Below are 22,245 nucleotides of genomic sequence, written 5' to 3'. Positions count from 1 at the left end.
TTCCCACTCCAGACTCGGAGACAAGGTGCATTTCTGGCAGAGGCAGATGTGATTTGTGACACACCTCCCATCAGACCAGCCATTATTTTAATCCATCGTTTTCCAGGGAAAAGAATAAATTCTTCTTTTCTTTAGTAGGGCTGAAAAAAAACCCACACAGAGATGAGTTTTACAAGCAGTTAAATGCTGTAAATCAACAGGCTGAGGCAGATGGCAAGGAGTCAGTGAGACTCAGAGCTCGTCCATTAAACACCTCGCCCAGCTCTCAGTTATTAAATTGCTCCTCTCCTGACTCAGATTGGAGATGATTTTCTTATGGATGGCTGGATGGAAAACATTCTTGTGATCCAACTGGAAGCCCAAGGAGTCAAGGAGAGGACAGGTTCTTCTTGGCCTCAGAGAAGGAGTAAACATCCCAAAGAAGTCTTGGCCATACATTAAACAAATATCTTTATTTCGAGGCAAGCAAAGAGTGTGAGAGCTTTTGCTGTCCTGCTCTGCAGAAGAAATAATTGTTCTATGCTGAGCTCATCTGGCTGCCTTGGCATTGCAATACTCACATAAATCGGATAAAAAGGAAATTATTGCAGTAACACTTGGAAAGTTCAGGAGAATTCAGTCTGACTTTAGCACTGAAGATGACTCAGAAAGTCAAGAGAGTACACATAGCAGCTCAGGAATGCAACATCCCAGGAGATTTAGGGTTCCACCACCCAGAGAGGTCGAAAGCAGCATTTGAGATCCACTCATTTGGAGAAAATCCCCCAGAAACTGAATTTCTTTAAGGCCTCACCACAGAAGGGTTTCACTCTGTTCTCTCCTTGTCTGGGACTGTTTGGTGATACGAAAAATACATTCAGGAAAGGTTTGGAGCCATTTCTGGAGAAATAAAGAGACTCTTGAGATGAGGGACTGCCAGTGCTCTGGAAGTGAGCTGCTGTTAGGGATATTAAACTATAAAAAGATATGAAAATATTGCAAGTGCGGCCACACGTTCAGGAAATGGTTTCTCTTGGTATTTGAATTGCAAAGAGATCTCTGTGCCAGCGCAGGGAGTGTTTAAACAAGGAGCACAGCTGAGAGTTCCAGCCGGGGTTTTTAGGGGCTGGGAAGGACGTGGTGCCCTGCTCCCTTACCCCGGGGCTTTACGAGCTGTGAACAGCGCCAACAACAGCTCCAGCCCGCTTTTTACACAGAAACCCCCTCTTGCCGTGCTGGGGGGGGCACTCCGAGCTTTCCCTGCCGTGCTGGGGGGGCCATTCTGTGCTTTCCCTGCCGTGCCACAGCGGTGCACACGCGGGGACAGCGCTAACCTTGGCGCTCAGAGGGTGCCAGCGCTCCGGGAGCACGGGAGCATCCCCGGCCGAGCATCCCTGGCAGAGCATCCCCGAGTGAGCATCCCTGAGTGAGCATCCCGGGCCGAGCATCCCTGAGTGAGCATCCCGGGCCGAGCATCCCTGAGCGAGCATCCCGGGCCGAGCATCCCCGAGTGAGCATCTCTGGCAGAGAATCCCTGGCAGAGAATCTCTGACCGAACATCTCTGGCAGAGAATCTGACCGAGCATTCCTGACCGAGCATCCCCGGCCGAGCACCCCCGGCGCTCACCTGGGAGCTCTGCGCGGGGCAGGGCAGCCCTCAGGGAAGGGCCGCTCCCCCCGAGGGGTTCCTGGGGGTGGGAACCCATCTCGCTCCTCTCTCCGGGGCTGCGCTGGGGGCGGCTGAGCCCCCCCGGCCCCCCCGGCCCCGCGCTCCGCCCGGCGCTGTCCCGGTGCCGGGGCCGGTGCCGGTGCCGCATCCCCGGGGCTGGAGCCGCCCATCCCCGCCGGGGTGAGTCCGTGGGATTCGGGGGAGGAAACTTCGCCCCCTCCCCTCCCCTTCCCTTCCCTCCCCTCCCCGCAGCAGCGGCAGCGGCGGGCGAGGCAGAGGGGGAAGCGCTGCGGGAATTCGCATCCCGCGGCCGGAGAAGGGAGCCGGAGTGGAAACAGGTTGTTGGGATCTGTCCGTGGGAGGAAGGGGCTGCTCTGCTCAGCCGCTAGCCAAGCCTGGGCTCCGGGAAATGGAGCCGGAGCTGCTGCCTCGCCAGCCGGCCGTGTGCTGAAGGGGATGGACAGCGAATTGCTGCGGGGGAGCCTGGCCCCGGGGAGCTGAGGCATTCCCGGGGAGCTGAGGCATTTCCGGGGAGCCGAGGCGCTTCCCGAGCTCCTGAAGTTCCAGCAGTGCCCAGCCCGGGTTACCCACGGCGAGTTCCACCCGCCCCGCTCCCGGCTGGCAGGGTCAGGCAGGTGATTGCCTTTCTTTTTGCTCCTCTGCTCCTGCGTGGATGCTGAACACCGAGAAGTCTGCCCGAGAGCCTGGGAGAGCTTGGGAAAAGCCACGGTGGAGAGTTGTGGCGTTTTGGATTTATTTGGCACAAAGTACTCACACCTCTGCTCGAGGGATTCATATGGCTTGAAGGTAAGAGATTGGTTCTGTGCTTTTCTTCCAGAAATAGAGATGTTGTGAATGTCCTGGTGAGGGAACACAGACAGCGGCGGCTGCTGTGATCACCACTGCCTAGAGATGTAAATAAAGACAGGAGAAAAAGGAAAATATTTGTCATTACACCAAGAGGATCCATTAAGCTGTTCCCTTCCGCGAGACAAGAGGCGAGAGCGGGTTTTCAAACTGAAATTCAGGCTGTCTCATTTCTCCATCTAAACCACTCAATGCAAAGCAACAAACAGTTGTTATTGTATGCTAAAGAGGCATTTGGAGTTGCTGAGGAGCTCGGCTCGTTTTTAGAAGTTTGATGTTTAACGTTGCTCTCACACAGACACAATGGAGAGAGAGTGACAGGGAGAAGTGGAGGAGGAGGATGTGTGCAGAGGATACAGTGTCGGTACATTCCAGCTCCCCAAGGAACAAGATTGTTCAGTCAAATTATTTGAGGGAAAACACTCTTTTTTCCTCTTACCACACTCATTCTTTTACATCTGGTAAGGCAAAGCTGGCATCCTTTCAGACTTCGTGCTCAGCTCCAGTCCTGATGCAGAGCAATCCTCCCCAGTGGAGAACAGGGGATCTGTCGCCCTTTCCTGAAGAGCCCCTGGAAGGAAACCTCCAGAAATTCTTCTCTGAATGCTACAAGCAGATTTTCTGTGAGGTTTACAATCACCTTTGTCTCAATCTTATTTTTTTTTCCCCCATTCCCCCCCAGTTCTGAGTTCCATCCCAACCAGTGCAAAGTGTGGCTTTGGGGCAGGGAGCCCAGCTCCAGGCTGGTGCTGGGTCCTGCTCAGCCCTGGAGCATTTTTGGTCCAAGCTGTTGTCTGTAGGTTGTTTCTACCCCAGATCACACATCCCCACTCTAATTCTCAAGTCTCTCTCCCATCCTGGCTTTCCCACATGCCAGGCGTGGAACTGCAGAGCTCCCAGCCTGTGTGTGGAGCATGAATCACTGCTGCTCGAGTGGAGCTCCAAGTTGAAAAGGAAAACAGCCTGGCTTGTTTTATAAATAACCAGGTGATAGTGGAGCTGGTCAGATAGGTTACACATGCTAAGCAGCGTGGGCTGGCTCTCCTACGTGCTCAGGCTTTCCTGGCATTATTGTTCTTTACACTCAGTGGTATTCAAAACTCAAACCCCTGGGTTTTTTCTCTTTTGAAGTAATTGCTTGTAGTAATCTGGAAAAAAACTCTTGGCACTATTTCTGACTCCATCAAGTAAAGACTGCTGTAGTTTTTGATATTCCCCCCCTTTAACTTCTATTCCATGCTGCAGAAATTCTGTTACGTTCAAGCCTTCCTTCCTCACTTCTGAGCAGAGTTTTGTAAGAGAGTTTTCCTACTGACTGATGAACCCCTGTGTGAAATCTGCTGTGCTTTCCACATTTCCACCCAACTTCAATGGGCACACACACTGTGTGTGGGGAAGAGCTTCCCTGCCCCACTGGAGAAGAAAATGAGCAAGCTTCAGGCTTTAGAGAGAAGCCTGTGACCCCACAAAAGCAGGAGAGCAGTCAGTGTGGGCATGTTTCAGAGCTCCTTCCCTGTGACATTCTGCTCCTGTGTCACTGTCACCCTGCAGGAAAGGCTTGGCCAGGGTCAGGATGGGATCAGTGGCCACACAGTGTCCCCTGTGCCCATCCTGACGCTGCTCCCACACCCCAAATCACCCTGAGCTGAGGGGGATCCCCCCTGAGCCTGCCTGGCCGTGGGGATTGAGGGATTTGTCCCCACAGAGGTGCCAGCAGAGGCACAGGTGACCCCTCTGTGCCCCCGTGCCAGGCAGCAGGACACGGCGTGCTCAGAAACTCCTCCAACATATCCTTGGTGCCCTTGGTGTGCTCAGCCCTGCTCAGGAGCCACACACCTGCCTGGCAGGGACACAGCTCTGCCCTCCTGGCACCTCATGGATGTGCCTGGCATGGTCCCCTGCCCTGCCCTGGCTGCTCCAGGCTGCTCCAGGCTGCTCCAGGCTGCAGGCACCAGGCAGGGTTCACAGCAGGGACAAACCTGCTGGGGGCTGCAGCTGCAGCAGCAGCAGCAGAAGCTCAGTGAGCAGCTCAGAGCAGCTCAGAGCAGGCAGGACTGTGACAGAGCTGTTCCCCCTCTGGGGCACAGGCCTGGCACTAAAAGGGCCATTCCCTGGGTGCTCTTCTCCCCAAAGCCATCCTCTGCTCTAAGCCAGCAAATCTCCACCCTCCCTCCTCTGGGTACTTCAGCTCTGGGCTGCAGGTGAAGCTGATGGAAGTAGGAATATCCTGAGCTGGAGGGGCCCACAAGGATCATTCTGTAACAATCACCAGACTCAAATTCCCTAAAACAGCAGCCAAAAAAAAAAAAAAAACCCTTTGAAAAACATTCATCCTCAAGGTTTTGTAGCTCTCCAGTCATGAACAGGATGGATTTGGCTCAAGCCCCTCACAATCCTTTCAGGATAACTCGTTTTCAATTTCACCCTCTGTGCACAAATTCCTTGTGAGCACGGAGGAAATCTGGGACTCAGCTTTGGATTTCCCACGTGCCCAGAGCTGATATTCCATGCCAGGAGGTGCAGGACAGTGAACACTGAGCTGGAAAGCTCTGGCACTGATGTCTGGATGCAGAACGTTCCCAAGTGCTGGGGACCCTGGGGAATTGCAATTCCAGGGGAAAGAAGTCCACAGATTGTTAATGAATGCACAGAAAGCAGGCTGGCACAGCACAGTTGGGTGGTGGGGGAGTGTTTGCAGAAACAACACAAACATTTCTCCATTCTCACACTCCTGCCCAGGCAAAGGCAGAACAGGATAAAGAGATCCCAGACTGGTGGAACTTCGGCCTCCCAGGGGGATTTTTCTAAGGCCACAAGAGAAAATGCAGTGAGCTGAAGGTTAAAATGTATTGAGGCTTGGAATACAGGTTTGGAAAGCTTTGTCTGGGATCAAACTTTTATAAATAAAAACTTTCAGCAGCAGCTCCTGAGGAGCAGGGGCACGGAGCAGTGAGTGCCAGGCTCTGCCAGCGAGATCCTCTGGGGAAGGGGGAGGCAATTGTTTAAGTCCTGTCAGATGCATCATCCCCTGTGCTGTTACAAAACCAACCTATATTCAATCTGAAGTGATTGCTAATAACTATTAACTCCTCTCCCAATTGTTCTGCTTCAATCATGTTTTCTCTCGCTGTCCTTCACCTGGGTATTTTTAGCATTGTAATTTTTTTTAAATTTTTTTTTTTTGGAGATGTGACTGTGTGTTCAGTTGCTGCTTCTCTGTACATCCCTCCCAATTATCCTGGTGGGTATTTTTCTCTCAACCCCCCAGAATGGGTTTATTTCTGGTTTACTCTTCCCTGTTGGTTTCCATGTGGTTATGTGGGAGGCTGCACTTTCTTTATCAAAGCAGAGAGCCATGATTAGTCCATTCAGAAAATGTAAATGCAGCTTTATGTGTTCTGGAGCGCTGGGGAGAGGGAGAGGCTGCAAGGAGCAATAAAAGCTGAGATAACAGAGCACAGCACGAGCTCGGGCATGGCCACACTTCACAGGGGGATAAATAAACCCACTGAGCTGCCTGGGGAAAGGTAATCACGGAGTCACCTGAATAAAACCCTCTGCAGCCTCTGCTGGGCATCCACCATCCTTTCCTTTATCCCAAATCTCTCTGCAGCCTCTGCTGGGCATCCTCCTGCTTTTGGAGCTCCTTTCCTTTATCCCAAATCTCTCTGCAGCCCCGGCTGTTCGGTGTGCCAGGGTCTGCAGGCACTCAGGGGCTGATAAATGCCCACAAAAATACAAACACTGGATCCTGCTCGCTGCCCCGGGCTGCCAGCTGCCGGGGCTGGGGATGGATCAGCAAAATCAACGCCACCGAGAGTGCTCTGTGCAATCTGCAGCTCCAGGGAGAGAAATGAACCCTTCACCAGCAGCTCAGGTTTTTCAATCAGCTCCCCTGAATGCTGCAGCTGACACACTCCAGCAGAGAACTTTGAGCTATTACCTAAAATATGGCACCTTGCAAATGACTTGTCTAAACTCCCTCCTAGTTTGGTATCTCAGGCAATCTGGAGCTCCAGCAAATTAAGATTCTCTGCAACAAGCACTCTCTGACCCCCAGCCCCGTCGTATCTGCTTATTTCCAGCTTCTGCATGTTTGTATGACAGCTGAGAAAAATGTGATTATCTCTGGGATTACTGGAGTCTGCAATTAGGTGTCCAGCACTTGATCTATTTCCTCTGAACACCTTTTAGTTCCAGCCTTGTCTCCATCCTTGGGAGCCACCCCAGAGAGGGGCCAGGACACCTCCAGCCTCCTGAGACGTCCCCACACAGATCTGGGAGGTGAATTTTAGTCACCCGGGCTTGAAAAGCCACAATTATAAAGAACTTGCTAATTTAAAAGCCCTTAAAAATAGAAACACCCCCCCACATTCACATCCATATTGTTGAACAGGAAGAATCACTCATGTCCCAGTACATGAATCATTCATCATCCCCATGAGGTTATGGATGCTCTAAAAATGTGTTTGTGAGAACTAAAATGGGGATTCTAACAAATACTACAGAACACTTCAGCCCACCATGTCCAGGCATGTGTAAAGCTCCTCATTTGCACTTTGGTGGCAAAACTGTGAGAATTAGAGAGTCTAACAAGGGAGTCAAAAAGTCAACACCAGAATTTCCATGTGAGTGGAGTCCCACACCTTGCTTTATTTTATTTGTAAAGCAGGCTGTGATCCATGCCCAGGGCCTGTGCTGTAAAACAGGAGCTGATTAAAGCATGACAGGTATTACTATAAAGCACTGTCATTATTATTATTATTATTATTATTATTATTATTATTATTATTATTATTATTATTATTATTATTATTTTGAAATGGCACATAAGGTAGCAGTGAGATTCAGACTGCTGCTTATCTTTCCTCTCTAGAGAACCAGACTGAAAGGGGAACCTTTCCCTCAAATTCAGCAATAGGAAGCAGAGCAGGGTTTAATATTTCCAAGGATAGCAGGAAAGGGAACAGATCAGGGGGGTCCCTGGCTCTGGGTTTGTTCCACACTGAAGCCAAGGGCTGAGAGTGAATTCCAGCCCATTTGGCCACAGCAGCTCCCACCCACAGGGATTTCTACCCAGGAATTACTGCAGGGCTCCCTCCTGTCCTTACAGGAATAAATAAATCAAAATAAAACAATGAGGACACTCAACTTTCCAAGGTAAAAAAGAGAGAGTTTAATTTCTGACTCTGACATTTATAGATTTCCAAAAGTGGCAGTGGCTTGGAGGGTGACAGTGCCACCTCTCCAGTGACACTGGACAAACCAACAGCCCATCCGATTTCTCTTCTTCTGTTAAAGAATGCAAACAAATGAGTTATTTACAGAAAGAATGTCAACATCAGAAGGCTTAGAAAAACTTCCAAAACCCAGGGTGACACCGTCCCTGCCTGCTGCTGCTCCCTGGATCATGGGAGAGGGTCAGTGGGACTGAAATTGGGCAGGGACACAGTCAGGGCTGGCAGGGAGGTGCCCAGGGCTGAGCTCCAGGCACACAAAGCCTGTCCCAGCCTGGCCTGGCCCCTTTTAGCTCCAGCCTTGTCTCCATCCTTGGGAGCCACCCCAGAGAGGGGCCAGGACACCTCCAGCCTCCTGAGACGTCCCCACACAGATCTGGGAGGTGAATTTTAGTCACCTGGGTTTGAAAAGCCACAATTATAAAGAACTTGCTAATTTAAAAGCCCTTAAAAATAGAAACACCCCCCACATTCACACACATATTGTGTTCCAGCACTGGGGTTTTACACAGGAGCACTTGGGCCAAAAGGACTCTGAGAGTGCCAGGGCTGCAGCACGGCCAGGCCCCAGGTGGCACCAGCACCTCTGGAGCAGGATCTGAGGAAACTGGGCAGATTTTCCTGTCCTTGCACCAGAGAAAGTGTGCACATGGAGCAAATGTGGTGGGATGAGGCAGCACTTTTAACAATCCCTTATTCTGAGAGCCCAGTGCTGGCCACCCATGAATTCCTGCAGGGCTCCCTCCCGGCCTGCTGCTGCTCCCTGGATCACGGAGTGGGTCAAAGGGATTGAAATTGGGCAGGAGCAGCAGCAGCACGGAGCTGTGCCCAGGTGAAACCACAGCAGGGCAGTGCTCAGGCTGTGCCCCAGGCACACAAAGCCTTTCCCAGCCTGGCCTGGCCCTCCTGTCCCAGCACTGGGGTTTTACACAGGAGCACTTGGGCCTAAAGGACTCTGAGAGTGCCAGGGCTGCAGCACGGCCAGGCCTCAGGTGGCACCAGCACCTCTGGAGCAGGATCTGAGGAAATTGGGCAGATTTTCCTGTCCTTGCACCAGAGAAAGTGTGCACATGGAGCAAATGTGGCGGGATGAGGCAGCACTTTTAACAATCCCTTATTCTGAGAGTCCAGTGCTGGCCACCCATGAATGCCTGCAGGGCTCCCTCCCGGCCTGCTGCTGCTCCCTGGATCATGGAGTGGGTCAAAGGGATTGAAATTGGGCAGGAGCAGCAGCAGCACGGAGCTGTGCCCAGGTGAAACCACAGCAGGGCAGTGCTCAGGCTGTGCCCCAGGCACACAAAGCCTTTCCCAGCCTGGCCTGGCCCCCCTGTCCCAGCACTGGGGTTTTACACAGGAGCACTTGGGCCAAAAGGACTCTGAGAGTGCCAGGGCTGCAGCACGGCCAGGCCTCAGGTGGCACCAGCACCTCTGGAGCAGGATCTGAGGAAACTGGGCAGATTTTCCTGTCCTTGCACCAGAGAAAGTGTGCACATGGAGCAAATGTGGCGGGATGAGGCAGCACTTTTAACTCTCTCTTATTCTGAGAGCCCAGTGCTGGCCACCCATGAATTCCTGCAGGGCTCCCTCCCGGCCTGCTGCTGCTCCCTGGATCATGGAGTGGGTCAAAGGGATTGAAATTGGGCAGGAGCAGCAGCAGCACAGAGCTGTGCCCAGGTGAAACCACAGCAGGGCAGTGCTCAGGCTGTGCCCCAGGCACACGAAGCCTTTCCCAGCCTGGCCTGGCCCCCCTGTCCCAGCACTGGGGTTTTACACAGGAGCACTTGGGCCAAAAGGACTCTGAGAGTGCCAGGGCTGCAGCACGGCCAGGCCTCAGGTGGCACCAGCACCTCTGGAGCAGGATCTGAGGAAACTGGGCAGATTTTCCTGTCCTTGCACCAGAGAAAGTGTGCACATGGAGCAAATGTGGTGGGATGAGGCAGCACTTTTTAAAATCCCTTATTCTGAGAGCCCAGTGCTGGTTCTGGAGAGCTGACAGAGCCAGGCCTGGCCTGAGCTGCTCCCCTTGGGAATCAAACGAAACCAGCATTTGCACCAAGGCTGCTTTTCTCAGGGCTTCTCCTGCTTTCCTGCCCCTCAGCACCGAGCTGGGGATGGCTCTGCTGGGGCAGGGAGCTCTCTGCAGGCTCAGGGTGCAAGGGGGTGGTGTCCAGCCCAGGCACATCCTGGCACTGCCCCTCTACCATGCCCTGGCAGGTTTGAGGGTGCCAGGACGAGCTGAGAGTCTTGGCTCCATGGTTCAGAGGGCTGATTTATTATTCTATAATATATATTTAATTAAAAATGCTACATTAAACTATGCTAAAGAAAGAGGAAGGAGACATCAGAAGGTAGAAAGGAATGAATAATAAAATGTTGTGACTGACCAGAGAGTCTGACACAGCCGGACCAGGATTGGGCATTAATTAAAAACAATCCACATGGAACCCATCAAAGTTGGGGAGCAACCTCCAGACCCCATTCCGAGCAATCAGATAATTATTGTTTCCATTTTGTTTCTGAGGCCTCTCAGCTTTTCAGGAGAAAAATCCTGGTGAAAGGATTTTCATAAAATGTGTCAGTGACCCCCTGGTCCTCTGCCATCCTCCCTGGAGCCCAGCCTGCATTTCCTGGGAGATGCTTCACTAAAGGAAGCAGAAATCCATGAGCAGGAACCCAATTCTGGGGGAGGATGTTTGTCTACATGTGATGTCTGGTGCTCTGCACTTGCCTTTGTCATCCTTTCCAAGGGGTATTTTTATTTATCTCAAGATTTCTTTGTTTTTCCTCTCGGTGTGAAGGAAGAATCAATTAGGAAATCACAACCCTAACAGAAAATGACAAGGAGGGATAATAAAAATAACTAATAATAACAATAACAATAACTAATAATAACAATAGTAATAGCAATAATAATAATAACAATAATAATAATAATAATAATAATAATAATAATAATAATAATAATAATAATAATAATAACAACAATAATAATAATAATAATGTCACCTTTCTTTGGATCTACACTTTGCAATTTAATTTTTCCCATGGAATTTCTGATTCAGGAGGCCTCAGAATCACAACCATCAAAATTTAGCTTAAGAGGCACTGTTTGTAGAGAGAATAAACAGTTATTAGAAAAAAACTAATGAAAAAAAACCCAGGCAGAGCAATTACCAAAGAGGGAGTTCAATAACTTGCACCTGTCCATCAGCTTGCAGTGTTCCCAGGAAAATATTCTGTTGAATGGGTCAGGTGGGACAAGGCAGTGAGCACTGGGAGTGGGTCTGACCCCTGGAGAAAACAGAGTCACAGGTGCCTGAGCAGGTAAAGAGAATATTTATTGCAGGATGACCTGAGCAGTGCCTGCAGGAGGCTTTGCTTGGCCTTCTGTGCCTGTTTCACCCTCAGCCACTTGGGCACCTGTCTTCAGGTCATGAGTCCAGTCCCTGCAGCCTGGGATTTTTCTTGCTGATGAATTAAACAGTCCCGGGTTTAGTCCTGCCTGAACATGCACAATAGGTCGCACCCAGCACTTTAATTAAAAACATTAGAGCTCCTTGTCGTGCTTCATCTGAAAGGAAATCTGCTCCCTGCCAAGCAGGGGAAAATATTCATGGCTTTGTGGAGCCCTGCTAATGACTTTGTGGATTAAAGGGAAATGGAAATCATGTGCAATTCACTGTCCCAGTCACTGGATTCAGGAATTGGCTTCATAACGGATGAAGTGTGCACTTCCCAGCAGGCTGGAAACTTTGCTGACTGGGTAAAAACCAAATAAAATTCAGGAGAGCAGCAGCTGAGCATGTGCAGTGATCCCAGGGACAGAGAGAGAGAAATTCCTCCCATCAGCCAGAAAATGCAGCACTGAAGGTTCAGTTTTTCCCCTGGCTGGGGATCTGTCAGTGATGCTCCCAACAAGTTTTGTGGAATATGGGAAGAAAATATTTGTCTTTCCAAGGTGTTTTTTTGGGCAGGATCAGCCCAAAACCATGAAGTGAGCAAGGGATGCTCTGTCAAGAGGTTGGGGACACCTGGAAAGTGCAATCTGTTCTTGGGCTGAGCTCCACACCTGAGCTGTGGCTCCACTGCAGCACCTCAAGGAGCCTGCCTGAATTTTAGTGAGGCCTCGGTGGGAGAAGTTCAGTTCAATATTCCTGCTCTGTGGAAACAAGAGAAAACCTTAAACCACTTTTGTAACTGGCAAAAGGCAAAATAGCCACAATTTCACCTTAAAATAGCCATGATTTCACATTGAAAATAGCCACAATTTCACCTTAAAATAGCCATGATTTCACATTGAAAATAGTCATGATTTCACATTGAAAATAGCCACAATTTCACCTTAAAATAGCCATGATTTCATCTGAAAATAGCCGTGATTTCACTTGGAAAATAGCCAAGATTTAACATTGAAAATAGCCATGATTTCACACTGAAAATAGCCATGATTTCATCTGAAAATAGCCACAATTTCACCTTGAAAACAGGTGGTACCACACCTGATGGAAGCAAAATCCTTCCACTCCCAGGATTCACTAAACATGAGAGAATTTCAAATGTGATGTGGGACCCCTCTGCTCCTGGGAAGTTTGATTGCTCAGTCAAACAATTCCAGAGGTCAGGCAGGGAGAAATACTCCCCCAAAATGCACAGAAACACCCTCAGGGTGCCCAGCTCAGCATCTTTCTCAGGGAAACTGAACACCCTGCCTGGGAGCAACGATTTTCCCAAGCATGTGAGTTTTTGTGGCAAAACAGGGAGCAGCAAAGAAGAGAATTTGTGGCTCTGTGGGTGGGGTAAGCTGAGCAGAGAGGGGACACGATGATGATGCAGCAGCACCGGGGTGGGAGGGATAAAATATTGCAGATTTCAAAGGCAATGAACCCTTCTGTGCATCTGGGAGCCACTGGGGAAGGTCAGAGCAGGAGGGCAGGCAGACCCTTGGGGTGGAGAGGCACCAGGGCAGAGCAGGAGCTCCCCAGGAGAACAGATGCTGCTTTGCAGAGCTGCTGATCCAGCACAATTCCTGCATGGCTCGGTGCCCACAGCAGCTGGGAAAGGACAAATCCAGGAGAGGTGGCTTCTCCTTGGGAAAAAGGCCAGTCACTTGGTTTGGAAATTTTAAAATTAAATAGCAATAAAATAGTTATAAAAATAGTAATACAATTAGAGTGATAACAATTGGGACAATTCGGATTGGGACAATATGAGACAATAGAAACAAAGAGTTACAGACAGTCCAGGTACCTTTTCTGGGCAAAACAAGCCCAAAAAGGCCCCAGGTTAAATGAGGATTAACCCTTAAAAGCCACAGCCTGTTGCACATTCCTACACCTCATCCCTGGTGCATCAATTCCATTCCCACACAGGATTCTGTCTGGGCAGGGCCAGCTCCTTCCTCTCAATCCTGACAGCTCTGCAGGGCTGAGGGGCAGGAAGAAGTTCATTTCTTCTGAGAAGGGAGCAATCAATTCTCTTTCTCTGAAAGATTCAGGTGTCCTGTGGCTGCTGTCTCAGTGTGAGTACCTCATTCCTCTCTTTAGAAAAAGTATCTTACACAGCACAGTTTCCGTTTTAACATTATAACTAAAACTATTTATAACCTAAAGCTTATAACCTAATCATGCCTGATAACCTTCCAACCTTCTAACATTAACTTATAACCTGAAACTACATTTACCACACTGCTTGAGGGAATTAACACAGCATCACTTTCTCACACAACACATATCATGTTCATTTGGATATTTGTGAAAAGCCAATGATAAAATGTGCATTTTTCACATCCTCCTCTCCTTTTGCCTGCAAAGGTGGCAGAGGTGGGTGCTGGAAGTCAGGGTCTGAATAGCTGAGCTGGTGCAGGCCAGGGATGAAAGGGTTAAGGATCATTAGGATTTGACATTTGAGGAGAACTGGATGGAGGAATACTCAGAGCCTTCCCTCTGAGATGGGAGCTGGCTCTGCTCCTTGGCCACGAGGGACAGGCAAGAATTAATTGAGTTTTCTTGGGGTTTTAAATGCAGGGAAGGGGCACTGGAGCAAGGGGGGTCGGTGAAGGCTGTGCTGATTGACACATCCCCATCAGAGCTGCTCCAGGGGTCTGGGGACACAGCTCAGTCATGGAGGGTTTGGGGCAAACCCCCCGAAATCTGAGGAGAGGGGGGGAAGGGGAAACAAAGAGCTCTGCTCTGGAACTCGCTGCTTTTGGCAAACATTTTTGCAAACCAGCTCAGGGGGAGGAGTGGCAATGCAAAGAGCAGATGTTCAACGAGTGCTCGCTGACATAAGTGGAGGGCAAATATTTGATGGCTTCAATCTGAATTATTATTATTTGCTTTTAATAAAGTGTGGCTGAAGGGCTCAAGAGCTGCAGTTTCCCTGTGCCAGGTGCTGCATGAACAGGGGAAGCAAAAAGGGTTTATCCAGCCAGGGAATTAACACAACCTATTTCTGCAATTAAATTGTTTTACACTCCCAATGCCAAGTACCAAAATGTGAACATTAGCCAGACAAAAACAAATAATAATGAAAAAAAAACCCCAAAATATTTGCCACTTTTTATCCAGCACTGAAAAGTATTTTGTTCAAATTTCAGCCACTTCTGTACGTAACTAAGGGGGGTGGGAAGTGAAGAGATTCAACCTTTCCAATTCCTCAGAATTAATACAATTGGCTGTGTGGCTGAATAAGAGTTATTTGCAGACACTGGTGGATGATCTCAAACACAGCCCAGATTCTAAAGGAATACAGATCCCCAGCACTCATGAAGCTGGGAATTTATTAGATTAGTCAGAGGCTCAGATCTCATCAGAGAGATTTGGCATTAGGATACAGATAAAGGAATTATGAGGAGAAAAAAAGAGGTTTTGTGGAGAGCAGGATGTTGGGTCTATAGCAATGCAATGTTTAATAAGAACCAATATCTTCCAGGCTATCTCTGACAGAGACTATCCCTCTGTGAGAGCACAGGGGAGGAGGAAATCCTTCCCTTTGGCTCTGGAAATCGAGATGTGCCCCGTGTTTCTGGCTCTGTGGCCACAGCTGAAAGCACAGAGTCAGAAATGATTTTTAAAAAGCCTTTTCTGCCCATCCTCTCCACCCAGCTGAGAAGGGCTCAAGTGGGCTGTGTCTGGAGCAGCTCCAGCTCAAAAAATTCATCTGCCAAATGTTGCAGAGATCAAAGCTTGCCCTGCACCCACAGATTCTGAAAGAACAGGAGGAACCCAAGGCTCTGTCAGCAGCCTGCCAGGCAGGACCCAAACCTCTCCAGAATTCCAGGTGGGCAGGGGCAGTGCTGGGCTCTTCTGGGAGCAGATTGTTGCTGCAGGGAGCTATTTATACCCCAAACTGGGCCTGAAAGCATTATTCATGACAAAAACCCCAAACCAATCCACTAGGACCTCTCCTTGCTGGAGTTTAACATGTTGGAGTGAGAAAATGTTAAAATTGGAGGATTTCTGATAAAACCATATTTGGCTGCAAATCTTGGATGAAGGCAAGGCCTAAATCTTTAATTTTAAAGATTCCTCTGAAAATGGAACCTGCTTTTTTATTAGCAGAAGGACAGGTTAGGGGAAGTCACAGGAGCATTCCTCCCCCTCTAGGGAAGGTATCCCTGAATTCTTCCCTTCCATGAGGACTTGCTCAGAAAGCTGGAAGGATGAGATTTCCAGAGGGCCTGGAAGCAGCAGGCAGTGAATTCCCAGAGAAATTCAGCCCCAGGACATCCTTCAGCCCCAGGACATCCTTCTGCAGGGGGTGCAGCCTGATGTGTGCCCTGGGTCTCAGCTGGCAGGGCAGAGCACTGTCCTGGGGAGGGTTCTGGTCCCTCACAGGCGTGAAGGACAAATGCTCTGGGATGAAACTTCTTCCCTTTCCTTCCTGCAGTACAAATTCAGGCCAAAATTCCACAGGGAAGGAGGGATGCTTGAGGGAGCAGCACCACAGATGGAGAACTGAGAAATGTGCCTTGAAACCAGGGCTCAGCCTGGACATTCTGGAGTCACCAGGCACAGGGATTGTTCTGCCACCTCTCCAGAGAAGGGAACCCTCGCCATGCTCCAGAGGAGGCTCCTGAGGGTCTCTGCTGCCTGGGAGGGGGTGAATCACAGCCTGGAGTTGGTGCAGGGAGCTCTGAGTGATGTGGGAGCAGAAATTGCCGTGGTGGCATCAGCAGGAGCAGCTGGGCTGGGTGACTCAGAGGCCGCGGTGGCAGCGGGCGCTGTCACCCACAGAGCCCTGCTGAGCTCAGGGGGAGGCTGGGGTGACAGAGCCCTGCTGGACCTGGCCAGGCTGGGGTCACAGAGCCCTGCTGAACCTGGCCAGGCTGGGGTCACAGAGCCCTGCTGAGCTCAGGGAGAGGCTGGGGTGACAGAGCCCTGCTGGACCTGGCCAGGCTGGGGTCACAGAGCCCTGCTGAACCTGGCCAGGCTGGGGTCACAGAGCCCTGCTGAACCTGGCCAGGCTGGGGTCACAGAGCCCTGCTGAACCTGGCCAGGCTGGGGTCACAGACCCCTGCTGGACCTGGCCAGGCTGGGGTCACAGAGCCTTGCTGAGCTCAGGGGGAGGCTGGGGTCACAGAGCCCTGCTGAGCTCAGGGAGAGGCTGGGGTGACAGAGCCCTGCTGGACCTGGCCAGGCCGGGCTCAGGGGCTCGGGGGGCTGCCAGCACCTGTTAGCAAGAGCACCCAACCAGGTATTGTGTGTGCTGGGTTTGGGGTCCCCATGGCAGGAGGGAAATGATGAATCGGACTCCATGGTCTTAGAAGGCTGATAATATAATATAATAAATATAATATAATATAATATAATAAATAGAATAGAATAGAATAGAATAGAATAGAATAGAATATAGTATTAAATAATTACATTGTATAATTATATTATATTATATTATATTATATTATATTATATTATATTATATTATATTATATTATATTATATTATACTACAATATATTATATAATATATATAATATAATATATATTATATTATATTGTATCATATTAATTCTATTCTATTCTATTCTATTCTATTCATTATATTATATTATGCCATACTAAACTATACTACAGAATAGAGAAAGGATACAGACAGAAGGCTAAAAGATAATAATGAAAAACTCCTGACTCCCAACACAGCTGGCATTCACATACTGGATAAACAATCTCCAACCACATTCCAAAGCAGAAAACGCAGGAGAAGCAAATGAGATAATTATTGTTTTCTTTTTTCTCTGAGGCTTCTCAGCCTCCCTGGGCAAAGAGGATTTTTCAGAGAATGTGATGGTGACAATTATGCAGAACCAGGAATGTTTCTGAATCAGAAGTGAGCAATAGCTGCAATTAATACAGCCTTGGTATCTTGGAGAGAAGAGGATCAGGGGAGTGGGGAGCCAGCAGAAGCAGAGGAGGGAGATTTTCCAGAGGATTTTGGAAGGAGCTGATGGCAGAACTGTTGGCTTGAGAGATCTGAAGGCTGCAGTGTTGCAATTGAATTCAGCCCCTGAAAGCCCAGCCTGGGCAGGACTTTTGTAGGAACAGGTCCACAAAAGCTCACAAGAACTGGCTTGGGGAGATCCCTGTGTCAGATTTTTGTCTCTAATTCTGGGTGCAGAGGTGCCCAAACCTCCTGCTCAAGAGAGGTTCCTGGAGACCAGGGAGGGCAGTGTGGAGAGCAGAGCTGTGCCCCCTCCCAGACGTGCTCAGAAGCACTCAGGTGCAATTACTGCCTGGCCTCAGTCACGGCTGTCACCTCCCCTGTCACCTCCCTCAGCCACAGAGTGCCCGGGGAGCTGTGTTTATTAAAGCCACCAGGACTGTGCTGGGTGCTCTGTGCCCGCTGCTCCCAGGGCAGGGCTTGGGCATTTTCAGCAGCACCAGCAGCACTCTCGGGTCAAGGCAGGATTTAAGGTATTTTCCTCCTTCCTGGCCTCTCCTCCTCCTCCTCAGTGCCTGCAGACCTGTCCCCTGAGCAGAAAGGAGAAGGAAAAGGTTCTCACTCAGTGCCAGCTGCTCCACACCTTCCCTGCTCTCCAGGGAACCTCCAGGAATCCACAGCAATTCTGGGCTTGCATGAAAAATAAAAAACAGTGAAACTACTCCAGAAGATGCTTTTATTCCCCACCACAAAACCCCTGAACAGGGAAACAAAGCAGCTCCTCAAACACATTCCCCTTCCCTTTTCTTCCACCTTCTCTCTGCTCCAAAGAAGTGATTTCCTTTGTCTGGAATATCTTTGTTGCACTCTCAGCAGAGCCCAGGAACACCTGGAGGACAGAGAGGATGTCAGTCTGAGTTTGCTCTGGCCCACTGATCCAGGATTCCAGAGCAGAGTGACAGCACCCAGGGAGGCAGTGATCTGTGCAGATCCCACTCAGACATTGCTTTCTGTGCCAAGCCCTTGGAGAGGATCTGCTGGCAGTGATGGGCACCTCTGGGCAGCAGCAGTGAGCAGGAAATATCACCTGCAGGCCAGAGGCCTTGGGGACAGCAGGTGGGGGCTGCTCTCAGCGGGACATGGCCTCAGGGTGCTGCCTCTGGGGACTTGGCTGCTCTCTCCCTCTTGGGTGCACCCTGAGTTAGGCCCCAAAATCGTGTCTGGAGTCCAGAGGAAAGCTTGGGAACTGACATCTCACCCTGAACTCCAGATTTCATCTTGAATGGGCCATGTCTGAGGCAAAACCTTGGGGGTTTCCATGCAGGAGCAAAGGCTGGCTGAAGTCTTGGTCCAAGGCCCCAGACCTTGACCAGAATCAGCCCTGGCAGGGTTTTATTGCTGGAAGGTTTGCAGGCAGGGTGAAAAGCAAAAGGAGAGTTGCACCTTTGCTGTTTCTGAGAGGAAAAAGGTTCCAGCAGCTGCCAGAGACACGAAGGGATTTGCTGGGCTGTGCACACCCCACATTTACTCTCTCGGGCTCTTTGCCACAATCCTGACCAGAGGATCCCTCAGGAGGAGCCCTGCAGGAATACTGGCCCAGCAAAGGAACATTTTTCAGTTTGATCTCTGGAAAAGCAGGGGCAGCTGCCAGCAGAGGAGGGCAAACCTGGCTCTGCCCTGCAGCCCCTCCTGGCTCCTGGTCCCTGTGAATTCCAGCAGGTTCCTCCTGCTCTCACACAAACACACAGGGCTCTCAGTTTTTTAGCAGAAAAGCTGAATCTTTATCATATATCTTATATTTTTATGGGGCTATCAGAAGGCACTGTGTTAAATCAAATTGGTCAATGATTTTTTTGCTACTTAATTTATTGGTTAGAAAATGTCTGTGTGTGTACGTGTTAAGACTTTTACTTAGGTGTTTACTTTTTTTTTTTTTGCACATTCTTATGATTCAGACTCCTTGTTTTTACAGGTGTGAACGGTTTTCTCACTAGAATAGATTGCTGTGTTGGGTAATTTTTATTTCCATTATCCTTTCACACAGGAACTCACCAGCTAGCTGCTAGCTCAGCCAGAGTAGCAGGGCTTAAACCATATTTTAGAAGGCTTTTTCGTAAGGTATTAATGAGATGTCACAGCCCCCAGCTGCTGGAGAGCTGCGTGCAGGGAGGGTGCTGGGGGGATGAGCAGCAGGGTGCTGCTGCACTGCTGCCATCAAACACCAGGCTGCAACCTTGCAGCCCTGTCCTGCCCTTGACCCTGCAGCTAATCCATGGCTGGATCAGCTCAGCCACCCTGGAAATCTCTGGGGTGGGAATTAGAGTGGCTTTGCTGCCCTTAATTCTCCAGGGAATTTGTTCCTTTTGGGGCTCTTTCCCCCTCAAACCAAGGCTCTGCTTTATCTCTGCTCAGGAACTTGGACAAGGCCAGAGCCAGGTGCTGTTTGTGCCTTTTCCCTGCAGTTTTTGATCCTTTCCCTCTCCCTTCTCTCCAGAAAAATGCAGCTTTTGGACAGGGCAGGGAAGAGCCCTCCCTCTCCCAGGCAGCTCTTTAAGTGCTTCTTTCTTTATTTCTCCTTTCTCTCCTCTTTCTGAGGAGCTGTCAGCACTAAAATCAAAATTGCTCCTCAAAGCAGGACTGAGAGACTCAAACCTCCCTAATGGCCATGAGAATGCTGCCAGCTCTGGGGCTGGGGAAAAGAAGGTTCTTCTTAGCCCTGAAAACTCAACTGGAAGTTCTTTTTAGCACTGAAAACTCAACTGGAAGTTCTTCTTAGCCCTGAAAACTCAGACTTTTCAAAGCTGGAGATTTCCAGAGTTGTCCATGGAACTGTAGTTTGTACCATGAGGATGTGCACTGGATACAGCCTTTAATTGTATGATCACAGTTTTAATTTCTTGGTGTTTTTGGTGTTTAAGTTTCCCTATTTTGTGCAAAATGTTTGGAACTTTTCTTCTGTTTCGTTTTCCCAACTTAAAACTTTTTCATTTTTTATTTTAATAGAAACATCAAATCTTTTCCTTTGTACAACATTCAAACTTTCCCTTTCCCCACGATGCATATAAACACGAAAATATTACTGTGAAAATAGTTCTATTTAAAGAAAAAAAAATTAATCTTGAGGAAGACGAGAAGGAAGTGAAAGGAAATGTTGATTTCTTTCTCCAGGGATTTTCACACACTCCCTAAACACCACTGAGGAAACTCCTGATGAATGGGCAGAGATGAGCTGGAAATGACTCCTCCAATCCAGCAGGGAGCTGGAGCAGCCCGGGAAGGCTGGAATTGCTGAGCCCATCTCCCTCTCTGTGGCCTTTCCTTTCCAAAGCCGATTTTCTTCCTGCACTCGGAGCTCAGAAAAACCAGCCCAGGCCCAAGGGGCTGATCCTGCCCACCTCAAACCCTCTTACACCTCAAAGACACTTCACCATGCCCCTGCTTTTTTTAAAATAATTTTTTTTTGTCCCACCCTGCATTTTCTGCACGGTTCTGCCTCCTCGAGATAGTTTTGCACTATGAAAGGGCAACAGGAGAGGAGAAAAAACTGTTGCTGTATTTAGCATTGATTTTTCCCCTTCACTCTGAGTCACAGAAGCTAACATTTAATTAATTTCTGACACTTTGACAGCTCCTAAGAAGACATTTGTAGAGCTATCAAGTGCTGCTGATAGCACTGTCAGACAGACACTTTTTGAATTATCAGCTATTAAGGACCCATATGCAACAAATTTCCAAGGATTATTATCCAAATTGTTCTCTGAATGAGAAAAGCACACAAAAGCTCAGTGAAACATAAAGAAACCATTGTTCCCAGGTGAATTTGATATTTGCAAATGTTTTGCTATTTTGATCACTTACGTGGTTTAATAAATCGAAGTCACTTTGTCTTTTATTAAGGAAATTAAGTGGCCTTGGTTTGGGGTGTCTGAGAGCAGGGCCAGATCTGCCAGTGTGGTCTGGGTGGAGATGCAGCTTGGGAAACGTGGAATATCTGGTCCTTCCCTCAAATGGATTTTTTGATCCTTCCCTCAAATGGGATTTTTGATCCTTCCATAAATCATGGAATATTTGACCCTTCCCTCAAACATGGAACATTTGATCCTTCCCTCAAACATGGAACATTTGATCCTTCCCTCAGATGGAATTTTTGATCCTTCCCTCAAACATGGAACATTTGATCCTTCCCTCAAACATGGAATTTTTGATCCTTCCCTCAAACATGGAATTTTTGATCCTTCCCTCAAACATGGAATTTTTGATCCTAGGAAGGGCTGAGCAGGGAATGAGGCCCCAGAAAGTTTAGGAATTGTTTAGGTGGGAAAAGCCTGGCTTAACCAGCACCACCAGCACTGACCCAGGAGCCACAGCCAGAGGATTTTGGGCCCTTCCAGGGATGGTGACTCCAGCACTGCCCTGTGCCAGTGCCTGACAACCCTTTCCATGGGGTTTTTTTCCCTTAATATCCAAATAAACCTCCCCCGGCACAACCTGAGGCCTCTGTGAAAGGCTCAGGAGCTCCCAGCCAGGTGTTGGCATTTCCTGCACCTCTGGCTGGGTCATGGAGAGGTCAGGGATGATTGATAAACCGAGGGGATTCTCAGATTGGAGCCCAGATTTCCCAAGGAACACCAGGAAAGCCTGTTCCCAGTGCCAGGAGCTGCTGAGGGCTGTGGGGTGGCAGCAGTGCTGTCCCCACCGTGTCCCCCTTCCCTGTCACCTCACTGGGGCAATGGCAGAGGCAGCACAGCCCAGCCCTGGCTGCAAAAGCTGCTGCTGTCAACTCCCATCATTGTCACTATTCAGGGTTTAAAATTTATTTATTTCACTGCTGCAGGAAAAAAAAAATAAGGAAAAGACAAAAGGAAAAAATGAAAGGAATAGAGCCCAAAGCCCCACGGAGCACGTGGAAAATAAACAAAGTGGGTCATGGCAGTTCTGCCCTGAGCTGTGCACACCTAACAGGGAGCAGGGAATGGCAGGGGAACATCCCAGGCACCCTGCCTGAGCCAGCTGTAACACAGAGCAACTGCCACAGAAACCTGGGGCTGAGCTGGAAATAAAAAACAACTCCTGCAATCCCTGCCTGGGTCAGCAGCTCTGCATCCATCCATTTCCA

The 22,245-nt window shown here is 49.3% G+C and overlaps 1 protein-coding gene across 1 annotated transcript in view; it reads left to right on the top strand.

Moving 5' to 3' along the window:
* Window positions 1-1,918: 1,918 nt before the first annotated feature.
* The window catches only part of DRD2 (dopamine receptor D2), a 32,080-nt gene continuing 11,753 nt past the window's right edge, over window positions 1,919-22,245 (top strand). The window contains exon 1 of the mRNA XM_059867246.1: window positions 1,919-2,455. The gene's annotated coding sequence lies outside the window, so the exon portion shown is untranslated. The remainder of the gene's footprint in view (window positions 2,456-22,245) is intronic.

The sequence above is a fragment of the Haemorhous mexicanus genome, chromosome 24 (assembly GCF_027477595.1).
Source record: "Haemorhous mexicanus isolate bHaeMex1 chromosome 24, bHaeMex1.pri, whole genome shotgun sequence".
NCBI classification, from domain to species: Eukaryota; Metazoa; Chordata; class Aves; order Passeriformes; family Fringillidae; genus Haemorhous; species Haemorhous mexicanus.
This window is presented reverse-complemented; position numbering and strand designations above follow the sequence as displayed.